Source organism: Ascaphus truei, chromosome 1, assembly GCF_040206685.1.
Source record: "Ascaphus truei isolate aAscTru1 chromosome 1, aAscTru1.hap1, whole genome shotgun sequence".
NCBI classification, from domain to species: domain Eukaryota; kingdom Metazoa; phylum Chordata; class Amphibia; order Anura; family Ascaphidae; genus Ascaphus; species Ascaphus truei.
The window spans coordinates 12,738,945-12,759,371 of NC_134483.1; the positions used below are offsets into that span (position 1 = coordinate 12,738,945).

Genomic DNA, 20,427 nt, shown 5'->3' on the forward strand with positions numbered 1-20,427 from the left:
AACATACAACGCACGATGCTCCATCACACCCCCCCCCCTCACCCGAACATCCCCGGAGCACACCCAAAACTACCCCACCCCCCTCACCGATACATCCACCGCACGATGCTCCTCCGGAGCCCCTCACCCCCCCCCCCCCACCATCCACCGCACGATGCTGCTCCAGAGCCCCTCACCCCCCCCCCCCCCCCCACTCACCCGAACATCCACAGCACGATGCTGCTCCGGAGCCCCTCACCCCCCTCCTCACCCTCTGTCCGCCCCCCCCCCCCTTTCCTGGCCGCTGGCCCGCAACAACGGAACTACCCCCTATCACCACTCCGCGGGACCTCAACATCACCCGCTCTCCCGGAGCACCCTCTCCCCCGGTGCTCCCCCCCTCCCCCCCCCCCCAGAGCATCCTCTCTCCCGGTGCTCTCCCGGTGCTCCCCCCCCCCAGAGCACGCTGTCGCCGCTCTCACCTTCAGGCCTAGAGGCCGCGCCCCCAGCTCCCCATCCCCGCGCGCGCTGCTCCGGCTCTCAGGCCTAGCTGTCTCTGTCGGGAGCTGCACGGGCCGCGGCCCACACCCCCCCTCACCTGAGCGTCTCAGCTCCGCATCGCCGGGGGGAACCGCCGAGGAACCCGAGGAGGAGCGCGGCCCGGTGCGAGGTAAGTAACCGCACGGGAAGAGATCTTTCACCCCCGCCCCGGCCCTTCACCCCACCCGGCGCTTCACCCCACCCGGCCTGGCGCTTCACCTGGGCCGGCGCTTCACCCGGGCCGGCGCTTCACCCCCCCCCCCCCCGCCCTGGCCCTTCACCCCCCCCCCCCCCCGCCCTGGCCCTTCACCCCCCCCCCCCCCTGGCCCTTCACCCCCCCCCCCCCCTGGCCCTTCACCCGCCCTGGCCCTTCGCCCTGCCCTTCACCCCCCCCCTGCCCTTCACCCCCCCCCCCTGCCCTTCACCCCCCCCCCCCCCCGGCCCTTCACCCCCCCCCCCGGCCCTGCCCTTCACCCCCCCCCCGGCCCTGCCCTTCACCCCCCCCCGGCCCTGCCCTTCACCCCCCCCCGGCCCTGTCCTTCACCCCCCCCCGGCCCTGCCACCCCCCCCCCCCCCGGCCCTGCCCTTCACCCCCCCCCGGCCCTGCCCTTCACCCTCCCCCCCCCCCCCCGGCCCTGTCCTTCGCCCCCACCCTCCCTGCCCTTCGCCCCCACCCTCCCTTCCCTTCGCCCCCACCCTCCCTTCCCTTCGCCCCCACCCTCCCTTCCCTTCGCCCCCACCCTCCCTGCCCTTCGCCCCCACCCTCCCTGCCCTACACACGTACACACACGTACACACACGTACACACACGTATACACACGTACACACACACGTATATACACACACGTAGGCACATGTATACACACACGCGTAGACACACACGCGTAGACACACACACGTACACATACACACGCAGGCACACGTAGACACGCAGGCACACGTAGACACGCAGGCACACGTAGACACGCAGGCACACGTAGACACGCAGGCACACGTAGACACGCAGGCACACGTAGACACGCAGGCACACGTAGACACGCAGGCACACGTAGACACGCGTAGACACGTAGGCACACGTAGACACGCAGGCACACGCAGGCACGTAGACACGCAGGCACACGTAGACACGCAGGCACACGTAGACACGCAGGCACACGTAGACACGCAGGCACACGTAGACACGCAGGCACACGTAGACACGCAGGCACACGTAGGCACACGTAGACACGCAGGCACACGTAGACACACGTAGACACGCAGACACACGCAGACACGTACACACACGTATACGTAGACACACACGCACGTGTACACACACACACGTGTACACACACACACACGTGTACACACACACACGTGTACACACACGTGTACACACACACACGTGTACACACACACACACACACACGTGTACACACACACACACACGTGTACACACACACACACACGTGTACACACACACACACGTGTACACACACACACACGTGTACACACACACACACGTGTACACACACACACACGTCTACACACACACACACACGTGTACACACACACACACACGTGTACACACACACGTGTACACACACACACGTGTACACACACACACACACACGTGTACACACACACGTGTACACACACACACACACGTGTACACACACACACACGTGTACACACACACACGTGTACACACACACACGTGTACACACACACACACGTGTACACACACACACGTGTACACACACGTGTACACACACACGTGTACACACACGTGTACACACACACACACACACACACGTGTACACACACACACACACACACGTGTACACACACACATGTGTACACACACACACACGTGTATACACACACGTGTAGACACACACACACGTGTACACACCCACACACACGTGTACACACACACACGTGTACACACACACACACACGTGTACACACACACACACGTGTACACACACACACACACGTGTACACACACACACACACACGTGTATACACACACACACACACACGTGTACACACACACACGTGTACACACACACACACACGTGTACACACACACACGTGTACACACACACACACACACACGTGTACACACACACACACACGTGTACACACACACACACACACACGTGTACACACGTGTACACACACACACACACACACGTGTACATACACACACACACGTGTACACACACACACACACGTGTACACACACACACACACGTGTACACACACACACACACGTGTACACACACACATGTACACACACACACGTGTACACACACACACGTGTACACACACACACACACGTGTACACACACACACGTGTACACACACACACACATGTACACACACACACACATGTGTACACACACACGTGTACACACACACGTGTACACACACACGTGTACACACACACACGTGTACACACACACGTGTATACACACACACACACACACACGTGTACACACACACACACGTGTACACACACACACACGTGTACACACACACACGTGTACACACACACACACGTTTACACACACACACACACACACGTGTACACACACACGTGTACACACACACGTGTACACACACACGTGTACACACACACGTGTACACACACACACACGTGTACACACACACACACGTGTACACACACACACACGTGTACACACACACACACGTGTACACACACACACACGTGTACACACACACACACGTGTACACACACACACACACACGTGTACACACACACACACACGTGTACACACACACACGTGTACACACACACACACGTGTACACACACACACACACACACGTGTACACACACACACGTCTATACACACACACACACGTGTATACACACACACATGTGTACACACACACACACATGTGTACACACACACACACGTGTACACACACACACACGTGTATACACACACACACACGTGTATACACACACACACACGTGTATACACACACACACACGTGTATACACACACACACGTGTATACACACACACACGTGTATACACACACACGTGTACACACACACACGTATACACACACACACGTATACACACACACACGTATACACACACACGTGTATACACACACACGTGTGTATACACACACATGTATACACACACACACGTACACATACACAATGTATACAAACAAACATGTATACACACACACACACAAACATGTATACACACATGTATACACACACGTGTGTATATATACACACACACACGTATACACACACATACACTATCCCCAGCACCACCACATCAGCACACCGGTATCCCATGCCCCCCCACCCACCCCAGCACACTGGCATTCTCGGCTCCCCACCATTCCCAGCCCCCATCAACACCATCAGCACCCACACATTGGCACCTTCGCACCTCCCCATCGGCACACCCACATCCGCACCCCCACATCAGCAACAAACCCTCCCAAATCAGCACACCGATACAATCACCATCAGTACAGCCACAGCAGCAGTACCACCGCACACTGCCATGGGCCGCGTGGACCACTCCCCACCCAAATGCCACCCCCACACCACAAACATCCCGGGCAACGCCGGGGCTCTCAGCTAGTATTATATAAATCTTGCCAGGGTGTTATGAAATCAGAATTTAACAGAGGTGTGTTTAGGGATTTGACACGTGAGTTCTCATCTTTCCTATGCCAGTGACCTCTCTGGGAAATACCTATGCCATGGCAATGTATAGGGAATTCTGCTTATGTTCATTCTATTATTTTAAGAAACTGTCTGTGTGAGGGTAGGGGTAAATGTGACTGCTTTTGATAAAGGCTCAAGTCTGCCATTACCCCTATAAATTGAAGGCGCCTGGCCTTATCCCTCCATTAATGTTTCCATGTTGTGACATGAGGTATAAAAGTGGGAAGACCAGGCCCTTGTTAGTTCTATGGCTAAGAGAATTCTAGCCAGAGCCAGTTCCAGCCAGAGCCAGTTCCAGCCAGAGCCAGTTCCAGCCAGAGTCAGTTCCAGCCGGTTCCAGCCAGTCAGTGGCAGTTACAGGTCCCAGAGTTCTGAGCACCTGAGTGTCAGTTGGTTGGGGTCTCTGAAGCTTCACACAGTGTGGGAGCAGAACGGGGAAAACTTCCTCACAGGGGTCCCCACACTTAGGTCTATAGGGTGCTCCCAGTTACCCCAGGTGGGAGTGTAAGTTTTTTGTAATGACAGTTGTGGATAGTTCTTTTTTCCAATAAATGTATTTTATTAACACTATTGTATGGAGAATTGATCCCTGGTGTGACTCCTGGTCTCCCGGGACGGTCTGCCTTTATTATAACTGCATGTTCTCGTAGTAATCTTTTTTCTGTACTCCAAGCACTCTTTTCTTATACAGTATATTAAAGCCAATCTTTAATAAGTAATACGTTGGGCTTTTATTGAACTGTTGCACGCATTGTAGAGAGTAAATTACATTTCCGGACACATTTTGCTACAACAGATTTGTGTGTGTTACGTCAGTGCATAGTTTTCCTCAATAAACAGAGACCAGAGGTTGTGTATATCTTTTAATATTACCTTTGGGGGTGGCAGCGGATATTATTGTAACTGAATAAGAGGAAATATTAACTAATTTGAAGTACCGTGCGAAAAAGAAAGGTGAGGCAGCTAATTTAGCCGTGTGTATGAAGCCTAGTTGTATATAAAAGTCACGTGCTTACAAGTGTTCTGTTCATGACGGTATATTGGGGAGATATTATTAATTTAAGGGACCTTGCAAGGTGAAGATTGAATCAGCTAGATAGCTGTGTGTATTAACTCTTCTCCCCTATACAGTTGTGTCATACATGACACTATATATTGTACACTATGCACTATAATTCCTTTTAATTCTGTAGTTATAAGGTTCAAAATAATAATTTTAATACAGGTATTTATATTTTCACTTCAATTTATGCACATTTTGTGTGTAATATATATATATATATATATATATATATATATATATATATATATATATATATATATATATATATTATATGTATATATATTATATGTATATACACAGAAGTTCTTACCTAGGACATTTTTCATTTCCACAGTTAATCTCTGGAACATAACACCAAAGAGATTTCCCTAAGGGAGGCTCCCCAATATGCCTTCAAACCATCTGTCCACTAAGCCAGTGTGGATGGGGTTAACAGCATAACGACAAGAGCCACTTCCAAGACCAGCTGGAGTCCATCACACTCCCCCCTTCATGTCTGACTGAGGTATTGTGTGTTGCTTTTTTATTTCTACAAAGAATCACCTGAGTCGCCCCAAAGGCGTCAGCCAGAGGGACAGCCGCATTTTGCTGTCGTTCACGGCTGTTTGGTAATGTTACAGCTTCTCGATTGCTTCTGATACTCACCAACCGTCTCATCCCCCGCACCCAATGTCTACTTACCCCGACTATAGGTTGTAAGTTCCCTGAGGCAGGGCCTCTTCTAACACACTGAAGGTCTATCCTACTTCTCCTAACACACTGAAGGCCTATCCTACCTCTCCTAACACACTGAAGGTCTATCCTACCTCTCCTAACACACTGAAGGTCTATCCTACCTCTCCTAACACACTGAAGGTCTATCCTACCTCTCCTAACACACTGAAGGTCTATCCTACCTCTCCTAACACACTGAAGGCCTATCCTACCTCTCCTAACACACTGAAGGTCTATCCTACCTCTCCTAACACACTGAAGGTCTATCCTACCTCTCCTAACACACTGAAGGTCTATCCTACCTCTCCTAACACACTGAAGGTCTATCCTACCTCTCCTAACACACTGAAGGTCTATCCTACCTCTCCTAACACACTGAAAGCCTATCCTACCTCTCCTAACACACTGAAGGTCTATCCTACCTCTCCTAACACACTGAAGGTCTATCCTACATCTCCTAACACACTGAAGGTCTATCCTACCTCTCCTAACACACTGAAGGTCTATCCTACCTCTCCTAACATCATGTTAATCCTGTCTGTAAATGTTACTTATGCTCATAATCATATCTCTAACTGTCCGTGAAATACCTGTAAACAGGATGTATATAACCTTTGTTCATTTAATGCAACAATTTATTATTATACAGTAACTCCTGTTTTTTTTACTGTCTGTCTCTTGTGTAACACAATAATTGTATTTAATTGTAGCTGTTCTAAAACTGACTGTAAAGTTTTGCGATGCTCCTGTATTTACTTGAAAAATAAATGATGATGACAACGTACACAATGCTGACGAAGCGGCGCAAGCTGAGAAACGCGTTGAGTGACCAAACGGAGGGAGGACGTGCGGTAGCAGAGCCACAGGAACAGCCTTCACTTTGCCGTTATACGACAATACCGGAGGCAGGAGCGCACTGGTTAGTGACGTCACACGCCCGGGAGATCGGGGAGATAAGCAAGTGAAGGGGGGGGCTCCTGGCAGGACCCAGAGAGCTGGAGGCTGACAGCTACAGTAAGCAGCATCTGAGTGCCCAAGAACGTTACAGTGGACCCTTATACCTACCAACTCCCTCTATTTACCATTGCCTGTGTTATTTACGCAGTGTGAATATTCTGTGCAATAGCCACTAAAACTTGGTGTCATTTGGAATACACTATGTCTACTTTTTTGTCTTGAGGATAACATTCACATGCAGCACTAATAATAATAATAATATTAATAATAATAATAGCATGTTATTGTATAGCGCTGCTAGTTTTATGTAGCGCTTTACAGAGACATTTTGCAGGCACAGGCTCCTGCCCCATAGAGCTTACAATCTATGCTTTTGGTGCCTGAGGCACAGGGAAATAATCATCCGCGAGTGTGAAGAGGGCCGGGATAGCGCACCATTTCACCGCAGGAGTGTGCCAGCGGCTGCAGTAATGGCACCGTTATCTCTATTGATGCAGATACCTACTGTACTGTTTGTACTTTGTTTTGCTCTTCGTTATAAGAAAAATTACATTTACCATTTTGCATTTTATGCCACGTTTTGCACTTTGAGTAACAAATGTTGCACTTTACTAAATAATGAATTCCTTCTCTAGTATTGATTACACCTATTAATTTGACATCATAGTACATTGAGTTATTGTTTATATTGTTATAGTTAATCTATAAATACATTACTCACTTAATACATTGATTAATTTTTCAATTTGCATTTAAATAAAAATCAATCCATAATAAAGATCACTTGATAGCACTTTTGCACTTGAAAATAATTGCATTTTGCAATAAATTCTGTAATGAAAATAATTCTCCTGTAAATATTTTAGATATTATAATGGATTCTTATATTCACATTGATGGAGATATCCATGTAAGGATACAGAATTAGATGATCCCAAAAAGAAATCAAGAAACAGCACTCAGTAGTAAAGTACAAAAAACCTGCATTAGGAAAGGATGGAAAATTAAAGACAGGTGCTTCGTAACCATAAGTAGAAAAATACAGCAATACAGTTATCGGTGTGCCTGTGTTTGAAGGGTAGCGGTCTGCAGTTAATCCAATGAACATGGTAAGGAGAAGTAACACAAGGCACGTTCGGGTTTTACTTAATCTAATTTATTACAGCCAATACACAATGTTACGACCCATAGGTCTTTCTCAAGTGAAAAAACAAAAAAGTGGCATGTTGCTGCACTTGTTTCTGCACTCCAAAAAGTTGACAGGTGCAGCCCCCCTTCGCCCCTGAAGAAAGTCCTCTCTGGACCGAAACGTTGGCTTGTGTGTACCATCCATTCCTAATACAGGTTTGTTGTACCTTACTACTGAGTGCTGTTTCTTGATTTCTTTTAAGGATCATCTAGTTCTATTTATTTTTATGGGATATGCACCAGACCATACATGCATTACCCGAGTACCAGCTGCCTTCCTCATTTATACATGTAAGGAGATAGATACAGTATAGATATATATGAATTGGAGCTAACTATAAATGTAGCATAAATGAATACTGCGGTTAACATGAGATAATGCACAAAATAACACAGTAAATACAGTAATGCAAATGTTGCACAATAGCAGTAACACAATGCATGCGTCAATAACATTTGCTACATCTGCATCTACATACAGTATGGCTAATATTGATTCTGTTATTATAACTCAAATATACAAATTTATATGAATTTACACGTTTATTACACACATTATAAAAACTATATTTATATTGATTTATAGGTGTATCACAAGACTTAATATTTTGTTGCATTTTCCGTATAAGGCGTTATTGCACCCTCTAGCGCACAGCAGTGGGTTTGCCATAGCGTGGTAGTCCCGCTCCTTTTCCACACACGCGTGTAATGTTATCAAAATAACGGCAGCTACATCTGTATTTTATTGGTATCTGTATTAATTGATATTGGGAATATAGGAAAAGGACAGTTATATAAAGGGTTAAATAGCCATTTGGACAGTACCCCTGATTATAACAATTCCACCCCAAATGCTGAGGTTCTACGTTAGACGAGTGTAACGTCAGGGTGCGTGCTGCACCCTGTGCTTGTATGTTTCGACCTCGCACGTTTTTGATGAAATTTCATATCGGCTTTAACTTGTTTATATAATAGATATTGGACAATCAAGATGCAGTTCACTCTTTCCTCGAGTGCTCTGTCCATGTACACAATGAGCATTACATTTACCATATGCAAGATATCCTAAAGCAGATGTGGCCAACTCCAGTCCTCAAGGGCCACCAACAGGTCACATATTCAGGATATCCCTGCTTCAGCACAGCTGGCTCAATCAGTGGCTCAGTCAATGACTGACATATACAGCCACTCCTGGTCTATATCAGTATGGAATCGAATATACAAAATCTAGATTACATTAACATTTCACAGCTGTTTAATATATAAAGCCCCTGACATACTGACCGCTGCCCAGGATGTCCCTGTCCTCCTACCATACTTAATCTCGCTCCCATACTCCATTCTCAGTCTTTCCTGCCTTCACTACTCCCAACATGAAGATATATTTACTGAAGAGTGACGAACATGTTGAACTGTTGTTTTGTACTACCTGGCAGGGCATGGGATCATGAACATGAACTGTCATCAATCCTCTTGTTTATCACCTAAAGTTTCTTCCCTTAACATGCCAGCATGGCAGATCCCTTATCCAGCTTCCCAGCAGGGGCAGAAAAAGCCTATCCTGTATCCCACGCTGTAATATCTTCCCACTCATACTTAATACTTCTAACACTGAATAAAATATCTGCTGTCCCATCCCACTCGGCACTTCCTCCAACATCAAGTAATTCAGAACCTTCACGCCAACCTAGTTTTATACATGTTAGAAATCCAAGAAGGTCTCTTCTCTCTGGAGGCTCGCATACTTCAGCCAGCTTCCTTAATTATTGGGATGGTCACTCCCTGCTCTGTAAGAATCCCGTGACTGACTCTCCTTCACTTACCACAGATGCAGCACCATGCTCGACTTTCAGCTATCTTTCAAAAACTTGAAAAAAGCTTTATTTGCAAAACGCGCATTGGCTAGGAGTGACGTTAACGCGCATGACGTCACTTTCAGTGACCTAGTGTGGGAAGTTGTAGCGTCAATGCCGACTGGCTTGTTTGTACACCTTGAAACCAGTCTCTGATTCTCCTATTCTAGCTGGACAGTATATTGTTTTACATTAATGAATTTAGTTTAGTAAGCAACAGTATTTTGAACTAGATTTAGTGTCGTTTTTGGTAGGGTATATTAGCGCTGTTTATTTAACACTAGTTTAGTGTAGAGTCTGATTATTTGGGGGAATATTAGGATTATTCACATAATTTCTAACACATTATACTTGATTGTAGACACTAGGGAATTAGAAGTATTTTAAAGGTTGTTGTTTTGGTTAGAACTATTTGTAACAGCTAGACCAGTGATGTAGTAGTTTGGATGCACAACAGATACAGTTGTTTCTGGTAATCACGAGTTAGCAACATGTTATGTTTATATTTATGTTTATATATATAGCGAGAAGGAGTGGCTCAGTGAGTAAAGATACTGACTTACAGTATATATACAACTATAGAAACTACATTTTGAGATTTTCCTGTAAAAACTTTAGAGTAGTGAATGAATACACTTTCATATGATATTTATCTCAGAAAGTGATTTTGGGTGAGAATGCACCTGTAATAAAGCGGTTTGTGTGATCTGCAGTTTGGTGGCTATGCTAATATTTACCCAAACGGTAAATAAAGCGTTTGAGTAGCTCAATGGTTGATGTACAGTATGAGCCTTTCCATGGCAAGCTATTTGTGTGTCTACACTGCTCATGTGTAGTGTTCTTTGTAAATTCTCAGTGTAAAGGCTGCATTCATGCATCACTTTACCCATGCTCTCCAGGGTGCTGAATCGTATCACTTGGCTCCTGTATTCCAAGAAATACAAAGAGAATCTGCTCTGTAGAACATACTCGGTGGAAGTCGGAATGCAACAAAAAAGAACACGTTCTAACTTCAAAGGAGAATGCAACTATAAATATTCAATAGATCTGTTTTATATGGAGCGTGTGTATTTAGCAGTTTCTCAGCTCCTTCTATTGTAACCAAGGACAATTAGAGGCACAGCATATGTTTTATTGAACTACACTACTTTTTATTCATGCAATGTAAATTTATACGGGAGTGTACTTTCTGTTTTCTCCAATATTTACAGCATTGTATTAATTCAGACAGCGAAGCATCTATTTGGCTTTCTGCTGATAATCAGCCTGTTCGCAACAGGGCAGCGACAGAGAGATAATACATCTTGCTTTCAGCAGGCAGCCCGGGTCTGTGTTTACTACATGTATATCATAAATTAGAGAGCAATGTGTAATCACATGGGGAGGAAAATAGCAACATAACCCGACTCCAAGTATGCTGGGAGGGAGCAAGGCAACAGAGGAACCAACAGAATGGTTAAAGGTATGAGTAAGTGATAGAGGAGCTATTAGAGCAGTTCCACTTTATAGAGAGATATGTGGATGTCTTCATATAGTACTGTATGTGCTTCACAATATATTTTTTTTCCACATTTTATTTAAATTAGATTTTTGCTACATTTTTGCAAACAGTCACGTGGCTTAAAGTTTTGCACATTTTACCAGATTTTCACAGCTTTTTGCCAACATGTTGCCAAGTGCCAGTTTATAAAAAGGTCACATGACTTGCACATTGACTTTTAAACCTTTGAGGGCCGGGGGGGGGGGCGTGGCAGCCATGTGCCACATTCCCTTCGTCAATTGCATAGTTTCCGTGGAACCATCACATGATCACGACATCACTAATGGCACGAACGGAATATCATGTCAGATCAGGTTCTGCTACATCGATTGTTCTCAAATCCAGTCCTCAAGAACCGCCAACAGGTGAGGATTTAAGTATATCCCTTCTTCAGCACAGGGCATTCAGCCAGAATGACTGAGCCACTAATTGAGCCACCTGTGCTGAAGCAGGGATCTCTTTAATACTTGATCTGTTAGGAGTTCTTGACGACTTAGTTTTTGAACCACTGTACGACGTTATTGGTCCCCTGGAGCACCAGACCTCATGACATGGTAATTACGTCATGGCGAACTCATGTGGTTAGTGCAGTGTTTCCCAACTCCAGTCCAAAGGGAACCCCAACAGGTCAGGTCTTAAGGATATTCCTGCTCCAGCACAGGTGGGTTAGTCAAAATGACTGAGAAGCTGGTTGACCCACCTGTGCTGGAGCAGGGATATCCTTAAGACCTGACCTGTTGGGGTTCCCTGAGGACTGGAGTTGGGAACACTGGGTTAGTGCATGGCAATTATATATTTCAGTTTTGTGCACATTTTGCAGATTTTCACAAATGTTTTTATGAAAACAGGCAACCTTTGCCTTGTTTGCGAACTTCAGGGAAAAGTTCACACATCTCTAGTTCTCCAACAGCGAAAATCAATCTTTAAGAATGGTAAAACCTTTTAAAACTGTATTATGATTCTGCAGAAGCCCAGCCTTCCTTTTGTACCAGAATGCCCTGTACTATTGCTGTATTAACGCAGATATGGGTGTGTGTTTGTATATATATATATATATATATAAAATAATAAAAATAATAATAGCATGTTCTTGTATAGCGCTGCTAATTGTACGCAGCGCTTTACAGAGACATTTTGCAGGCACAGGTCCCGTAGAGCTTACAATCTATGTTTTTGGTGCCTGAGGCACAGGGAGATAAAGTGACTTGCCCAAGGTCACAAGGAGCCGGCACTGGGAATTGAACCAGGTTCCCTTGATGCAATCTCAGTGTCAGTCAGTGTATTTACTCACTGAGCCACTCCTTCTCCTTCGCTGTATATATATACATATACACACAAATAAACCAACATGTTTCTATATGGTTTAGTAGCATTGCTAATTTACCCAATAGTGAGTTATTTATTTATTTTATTTATTTATTTATAAAATATTTTACCAGGAAGTAATACATTGAGAGTTACCTCTCGTTTTCAAGTATGTCCTGGGCACAGAGTTAAGACAAATAATACATGGTTACAAATAGTTACATAAATGAACAGGGTATACATTATATACAAGTCATTGCATGCACAGTTAAAAATAATAAATATTATGGGCGTATGAAACAGTTACAGACCAGATTAAAATGTGTGACAGCCTTAGATTTGAAAGAACTTAAACTGGTGGTGGATGTGAGAGTCTCTGGTAGGTTGTTCCAGTTTTGGGGTGCATGGTAAGAGAAGGAGGAGCGGCCGGATACTTTGTTGAGTCTTGGGACCATGAACAGTCTTTTGGAGTCAGATCTCAGATGATAGGTGCTACATGTGGTAGGGGTGAGGAGCTTGTTCAGATAGCTGGGTAGCTTGCCCATAAAGTATTTGAAGACAAGACAGGAAAGGAGAACTTTGTGCCTAGACTCGAGTGATGACCAATCTAGTTCTTTGAGCATTTCGCAGTGATGTGTGTTGTAGTTGCATTGGAGAACAAAACGACAAATTGAATTGTAGAGGGTGTCAAGTTTGCTAAGGTGGGTTTGAGGTGCCGAGCCATATACTATGTCTCCATAGTCAATAATTGGCATTAACATCTGCTGTGCGATACGCTTTCTGACCAGGAGACTTAGGGAGGATTTGTTGTTGTCCCTATGGCCTTATAGGGGTTAATTCTTCCCTATGCCTTAGTTGTTACACATTTTTTATTAATGTTTCAAGAAACGTTAGTGTCTGGCACCGCCTTAGTTCTGGATGAGGCCAGAAGGTCACCTGATATGGTGACCTTATTAAGGTTAGCCCACCATTTAATTTGCCCAGCAACAGCAGTAGGGAACTACTGTATGTTACATAAGGCAAGGTTCAGCCCTTTCTGCCTTGGATCCCAGGAGGTACCAGAGGAGGGGGGTCTCAAGGCTCTCCCAGCCGCTAAGGAGGACACTTTGTTATTTTTAATACTAGGGAAAGTTTCTCCATGTTGGGGGGGGGGTGAGCTTAGAGACTGGGGTTCAAAGAAACTATACACTACAGAAGAATATTGCTAGGTCTGCAGCTTTAGCAGAACTCCTACTTAAAGAGACACTACTACAAGTTGGAACTGTTCATTTGTGTTCATATTTTACATGTGCCCCCTATCTTTCATGCCGGAGGGATAGGGGTGTTATAATGTATGTGTCATATGATATTTAATAAACATTTTTAATGATTAAATGAAAAAAATATACTAATTTCAATATCGCAATGTCATAAACTAAACTATTCACTAACACCATTTATTTTTATATAAAACCCCTGGTAAACTATTTCCCTACAAAAGGAATTTCCGGCTATTATAAATGTGTTTTATGGCGAAGCCAATTACTGTATATTCTCTTATTTCTGCTTCAAAGTTTCCTAACGATGAAGGAATAACTGATTTGTCTTAATGTGATTAATTAATCCATGAAGGATTGTCTTTCAGACGTCAGTATATCAGGGATGTAATGAATGTTGGCACAACACATAGTGGGACTAGAAGTTTCGAAATTTACCAAAAAAAAAAAAATCTATTTTTAAATCAAGCAGCTGCCTTGAAAAGTTGGTGAGCTGAAGTAATTTGACTGTCTACAATATCTTAATCAAACAGGAGGCCAATATGTTTGTCAAATATCATATATTGCAATGTAATATCAAGAAGTATTTATGGTGGCTAATGCTAAGTAATATGTTACATAGTTACATAGTACATAGTTACATAGTTACATAGTACATAGTTACATAGTACATAGTTATATAGTAGATGAGGTTGAATAAAGACATACGTCCATCAAGTTCAACCTATGCTAAATTTAGATTTATTTAGACTTATACAACATATACATTTAAATGTATATGTTGTAATATATATAAATGTTTCACGTTGGGGATAGCGTCTGCTGTGATGGAGCTGGGGGGGGGGTGTCAGGTTTCTGAATGGGACCTCCCGCAGTGTTAATCCTTTGGTGCTGTAACCGTGCATAGCTGCAACACCAAGGACACTAACCGTTACTTTATCTATATATCCCTGAACTACATCTCCCATGGGGAGGTTCAACATATAGGAACTAAGCAAAAAAAGCTTGGGACTCCAAGCCAATAGGAACCCTGGAGCACATGGAATCTTCTAGAGTTCATATAAGAAACCAATCCCATCTCTGGACAAGTGGGGAGGAGGCGGGACTCTACAGCAGTGCAAAACTAGAGGTCACCCTGCATCTCTCTGTCTTGGCAATATCTCTCTGGGTGCAGTTCTCATGGGCCATCACTGTGAGGCTGCATCCCTGACCGCTGTCACTGCTGTCTCTTCTCGCTTGCTGCTTCGGTCTTATTTTGGCTTTCACTGGCTAGATTGTGGAATTGGGTGAGGGAAATACCTGAACAAACTAGAGTACAAGCCTGACATCTTGGCCCGAACACAGAGTGGCGAATAAGCCAAGCACTGACTCAAGCTGACCTTCATTCCTGTGAGCACGCGCAGAAGGGCAGGTGTGGGATCGGAGAGCCCGGCTCCATACACACCAGAAGAAATTCACTGTGTGTCGGCAAGCGTTACCAACACTGCTGAATCCTTCATATGGAATTCCTAGTTCATGTAACTATTTTTGTCCATTTTTATTTATCTATCTTCTTTTTTTATTTTTCTGTCATTATTAAAGTACCCTTTTGTTTAGTATCCTAACCTGATTAACACATCCTCATTCATTGTTCCAAGTGAGGGCACTCTCATAAGTGGGATACTCACACAGAATAGCCACTCATACAGGAACACCATCTCCATATCATAGACCAAAGACACTCTAAATGTGAGTATTCCTTTTTATTCACATCCACGTCTTATTGGAGAACAAACAGACTGTGTGATGTGCCTTGTTCTCTTTTATATCTCGATTTAAGATGCAGATCCTGAAGAGTCACCCACCATTGCGCATTACTAGCGGCCCATGCATGAAACTCAAGACAGTCAAAGTGTGCGTTCAAACTCCTATAGGAGTACCAGCAAATTGTACCTTATCTGAACGTATCACACTGCATGTTTTTTTCTTCTTCTTGTTTCCACATATCCACTGGAACAGCCTTTGCCCAAGAGAACCTATGTCTAACTCTGCCATATAATAAATTGCTGTCTTATGGGTAGACTACGCTCAATATTTCAAAAACTGCAAAAATATACTGTACTGCAATTATTTGTATTATTGGAACAGGCACAATGAGTCCCCATCTAAAGCCATTGCTGAAGAGTGATGGTATGACGGGGTACAGAGTGCCAGTACATGTTTAATTTTACACCCAGTTTGACTACCTTTAATTTACAAATTGGTTTATTTTTAAAAGAAAAATTACCCATTTAAACAGCTTCCCTTTCTCCAAATTACTGCCTACATATTGCTGACATCTTTCTGAAATTTTGTCCAAAGAATGTTATCCCAGTGTTTAAATGTTGATCTTTTTTTTAAATCCGGTACAGTGCGGTAATTCCTTGGTGACCAGTGGTCACCTATCAGAGGCAGAGGTGAAGTCTTCCATCTCTGGCGCTCCGGTAAAGAGGGTGAGCTGCATGCTGCCGCAAGGCTGGAGGAGATGCAGGCACCGCTACCCAGAAGAGAGCTATGGGTGGCCACTTGACCCATGCATGGCAACCCAGAGATATAATGAATAATAGTGAAAACAAGGCGCAAACAACTCAAAAAAGTGAACAAATAATAAGTGCAACTATCAATAAGTTCAAAATAGTATATGTGCCAAATGTGGAATAAATATAATAAATAACCCTGCTCAAACCCTCTGGTGGGACCTGTTTCACGGGTTCCAGAAGTGTGATAGATCTCATACAATCCAGGAGGAGCATATATGGGAAACACAAAGAAAAACAGTTAAAATATAAGTGTAGATGTATTGACAATTGGGTAAAATATCGTGGAAATCTTGGCTCTTTAGGTGTGCCTACTCACAAGATGTAGGAGCTAAAAAGGCGTTTTGCAGATAGGGCTGCTACCCATAAAATACTCGTGGTGTGTGGATCTCTCTCAGGGCTCGTCTCCTCAGTGGGATGGTATATATAAGAAAGGGAAAAGCACTACATAGCGCGATCAGGTGTATAACAACTTTATAAAAAACGGATATAAAATGTGCACTTACAATGTGCTAGATAAAATCAAGCATTTCACACAATATATATGTGTAGTGGATTCGCGCAGCTCTCACCGCCTTCCCCTGGATATTCGAAGCCGGAATCAGTCACTTTTGTACTGGGCAAAATGCGTAGAGTGGAGCATCTTGGACCAGTGGGCGACCCGTAGTTCTTTGCCGCACCTCAGAGCCGTGACGTCAGACGCATACAGGGACGCAAAGCTGAGAGTGAAGCTGCGATTCAAACTGCAGGTGAAGGACACTTGGAATATCCAGGAGAAGGCGGTGAGAGCTGCATATTGTAAGTGCACATTTTATATCCGTTTTTTATAAAGTTGTTATACACCTGATCGCGCTATGTAGTGCTTTTCCCTTTCTTATATATACCATCCCACTGAGGAGACGAGCGCTGAGAGAGATCCACACACCACGAGTACTTTATGGGTAGCAGTCCTATCTGCAAAACGCCTTTTTATCTCCTACATCTTGTGAGTAGGCACACCTAAAGAGCCAAGATTTCCACGATATTTTACCCAATTGTCAATACATTTACACTTATATTTTGCACTGTTTTTCTTTGTGTTTCCCATATATTCTCCTCCTGGATTGTATGAAACCCGGAGATATAAAACAGAGCTGGAGACAGAGGAGTCAGTTGGGAGAAGCAGCAGTAAAGAGAGATGCCGGGAGAGGAGGGCTTGTGAAGAGATAAGAGAAAAAGTGAAAAACACGTGAAGGCCGGTTAAGGAAACTGAAAAATATCATCTATCTATCTATCTATCTATCTATCTGATATCTATCTCTAGCAATCTTATCTATCTGATAGCTATCTATCTATCTTCTATCTATCTGATATCTATCTCTAGCAAGCAATCAATCATCTATTTCTATGTAAAGGAGCGGCTCGGTGAGTAAAGGCGCTGCCAATGACACATAAAGGCGCGAGTGAGTAAAGGCGCTGCCAATGACACGTAAAGGAGCGGCTCAGTGAGTAAAGGCGCTGCCAATGACACGTAAAGGAGCGAGTGAGTAAAGGCGCTGCCAATGACATGTAAAGGAGCGGCTCAGTGAGTAAAGGCATTGCCAATGACACGTAAAGGCACGAGTGAGTAAAGGCACTGCCAATGACACGTAAAGGAGCGGCTCAGTGAGTAAAGGCACTGCCAATGACACGTAAAGGAGCGAGTGAGTAAAGGCGCTGCCAATGACACGTAAAGAGCGAGTGAGTAAAGGCGCTGCCAATGACACGTAAAGGAGCGGCTCAGTGAGTAAAGGCGCTGCCAATGACACGTAAAGGAGCGAGTGAGTAAAGGCGCTGCCAATAACATGTAAAGGAGCAGCTCAGTGAGTAAAGGCATTGCCAATGACACGTAAAGGCGCGAGTGAGTAAAGGCACTGCCAATGACACGTAAAGGAGCGGCTCAGTGAGTAAAGGCATTGCCAATGACACGTAAAGGCGCGAGTGAGTAAAGGCACTGCCAATGACACGTAAAGGAGCGGCTCAGTGAGTAAAGGCGCTGCCAATGACACGTAAAGGAGCGGCTCAGTGAGTAAAGGCACTGCAAAATGACACGTAAAGGAGCGGCTCAGTGAGTAAAGGCGCTGCCAATGACACGTAAAGGAGCGGCTCAGTGAGTAAAGGCGCTGCCAATGACACGTAAAGGAGCGAGTGAGTAAAGGCGCTGCCAATGACACGCAAAGGAGCGGCTCAGTGAGTAAAGGCGCTGCCAATGACACGTAAAGGAGCGAGTGAGTAAAGGCGCTGCCAATGACACGTAAAGGAGCGGCTCAGTGAGTAAAGGCGCTGCCAATGACACGTAAAGGAGCGAATGAGTAAAGGCACTGCCAATGACACGTAAAGGAGCGGCTCAGTGAGTAAAGGCACTGCCAATGACATGTAAAGGAGCGAATCAGTGAGTAAAGGCGCTGCCAATGACACGTAAAGGAGCGTCTCAGTGAGTAAAGGCACTGCCAATGACACATAAAGGAGCGGCTCAGTGAGTAAAGGCACTGCCAATGACACGTAAAGAAGCGGCTCAGTGAGTAAAGGCGCTGCCAATGACACGTAAAGGAGCGAGTGAATAAAGGCACTGCCAATGACACGTAAAGGAGCGGCTCAGTGAGTAAAGGCGCAGCCAATGACACGTAAAGGAGCGGCTCAGTGAGTAAAGGCACTGCCAATGACACGTAAAGGAGCGGCTCAGTGAGTAAAGGCACTGCCAATGACACGTAAAGGAGCGGCTCAGTGAGTAAAGGCGCTGCCAATGACACGTAAAGGAGCGGCTCAGTGAGTAAAGGCACTGCCAATGACACGTAAAGGAGCGGCTCAGTGAGTAAAGGCGCTGCCAATGACACGTAAAGGAGCGGCTCAGTGAGTAAAGGAGCTGCCAATGACACATAAATGAGCGGCTCAGTGAGTAAAGGCGCTGCCAATGACACGTAAAGGAGCGGCTCAGTGAGTAAAGGCGCTGCCAATGACACGTAAAGGAGCGGCTCAGTGAGTAAAGGCGCTGCCAATGACACGTAAAGGAGCAAGTGAGTAAAGGCGCTGCCAATTACACGTAAAAGAGCGGCTCAGTGAGTAAAGGCGCTGCCAATGACACGTAAAGGAGCGGCTCAGTGAGTAAAGGCGCTGCCAATGACACGTAAAGGAGCGGCTCAGTGAGTAAAGGCGCTGCCAATGACACGTAAAGGAGCAAGTGAGTAAAGGCGCTGCCAATGACACATAAAGGAGCAGCTCAGTGAGTAAAGGTGCTGCCAATGACACATAAAGGAGCGGCTCAGTGAGTAAAGGTGCTGCCAATGACACGTAAAGGAGCGGCTCAGTGAGTAAAGGCGCTGCCAATGACACGTAAAGGAGCGAGTGAGTAAAGGCGCTGCCAATGACACGTAAAGGAGCGGCTCAGTGAGTAAAGGCTCTGCCAATGACACGTAAAGGAGCGGATCAGTGAGTAAAGGCGCTGCCAATGACACGTAAAGGAGCGGCTCAGTGAGTAAAGGCGCTGCCAATGACACATAAATGAGCGGCTCAGTGAGTAGAGGCGCTGCCAATGACACGTAAAGGAGCGGCTCAGTGAGTAAAGGCGCTGCCAATGACACGTAAAGGAGCGGCTCAGTGAGTAAAGGCGCTGCCAATGACACGTAAAGGAGCGAGTGAGTAAAGGCGCTGCCAATGACACGTAAAGAGCGAGTGAGTAAAGGCGCTGCCAATGACACGTAAAGGAGCGGCTCAGTGAGTAAAGGCGCTGCCAATGACACGTAAAGGAGCGAG

General features: G+C 45.3%; 1 long non-coding RNA gene across 3 annotated transcripts in view; it reads left to right on the forward strand.

Annotated features, from left to right (window-relative positions):
* The first annotated feature begins 4,603 nt into the window (after positions 1 to 4,603).
* LOC142476956 (uncharacterized) overlaps positions 4,604 to 20,427 on the forward strand; it is a 31,790-nt gene continuing 15,966 nt past the window's right edge. For 2 of the 3 annotated variants that reach the window (XR_012792141.1, XR_012792136.1), the window contains exons 1-3: positions 4,604 to 4,732; positions 5,626 to 5,796; positions 6,716 to 7,019. This is a non-coding gene — a long non-coding RNA (uncharacterized LOC142476956). Of the gene's footprint in view, positions 4,733 to 5,625; positions 5,797 to 6,715; positions 7,162 to 20,427 lie in introns of those variants that run through there. The other variant, XR_012792101.1, reaches the window with a different exon arrangement.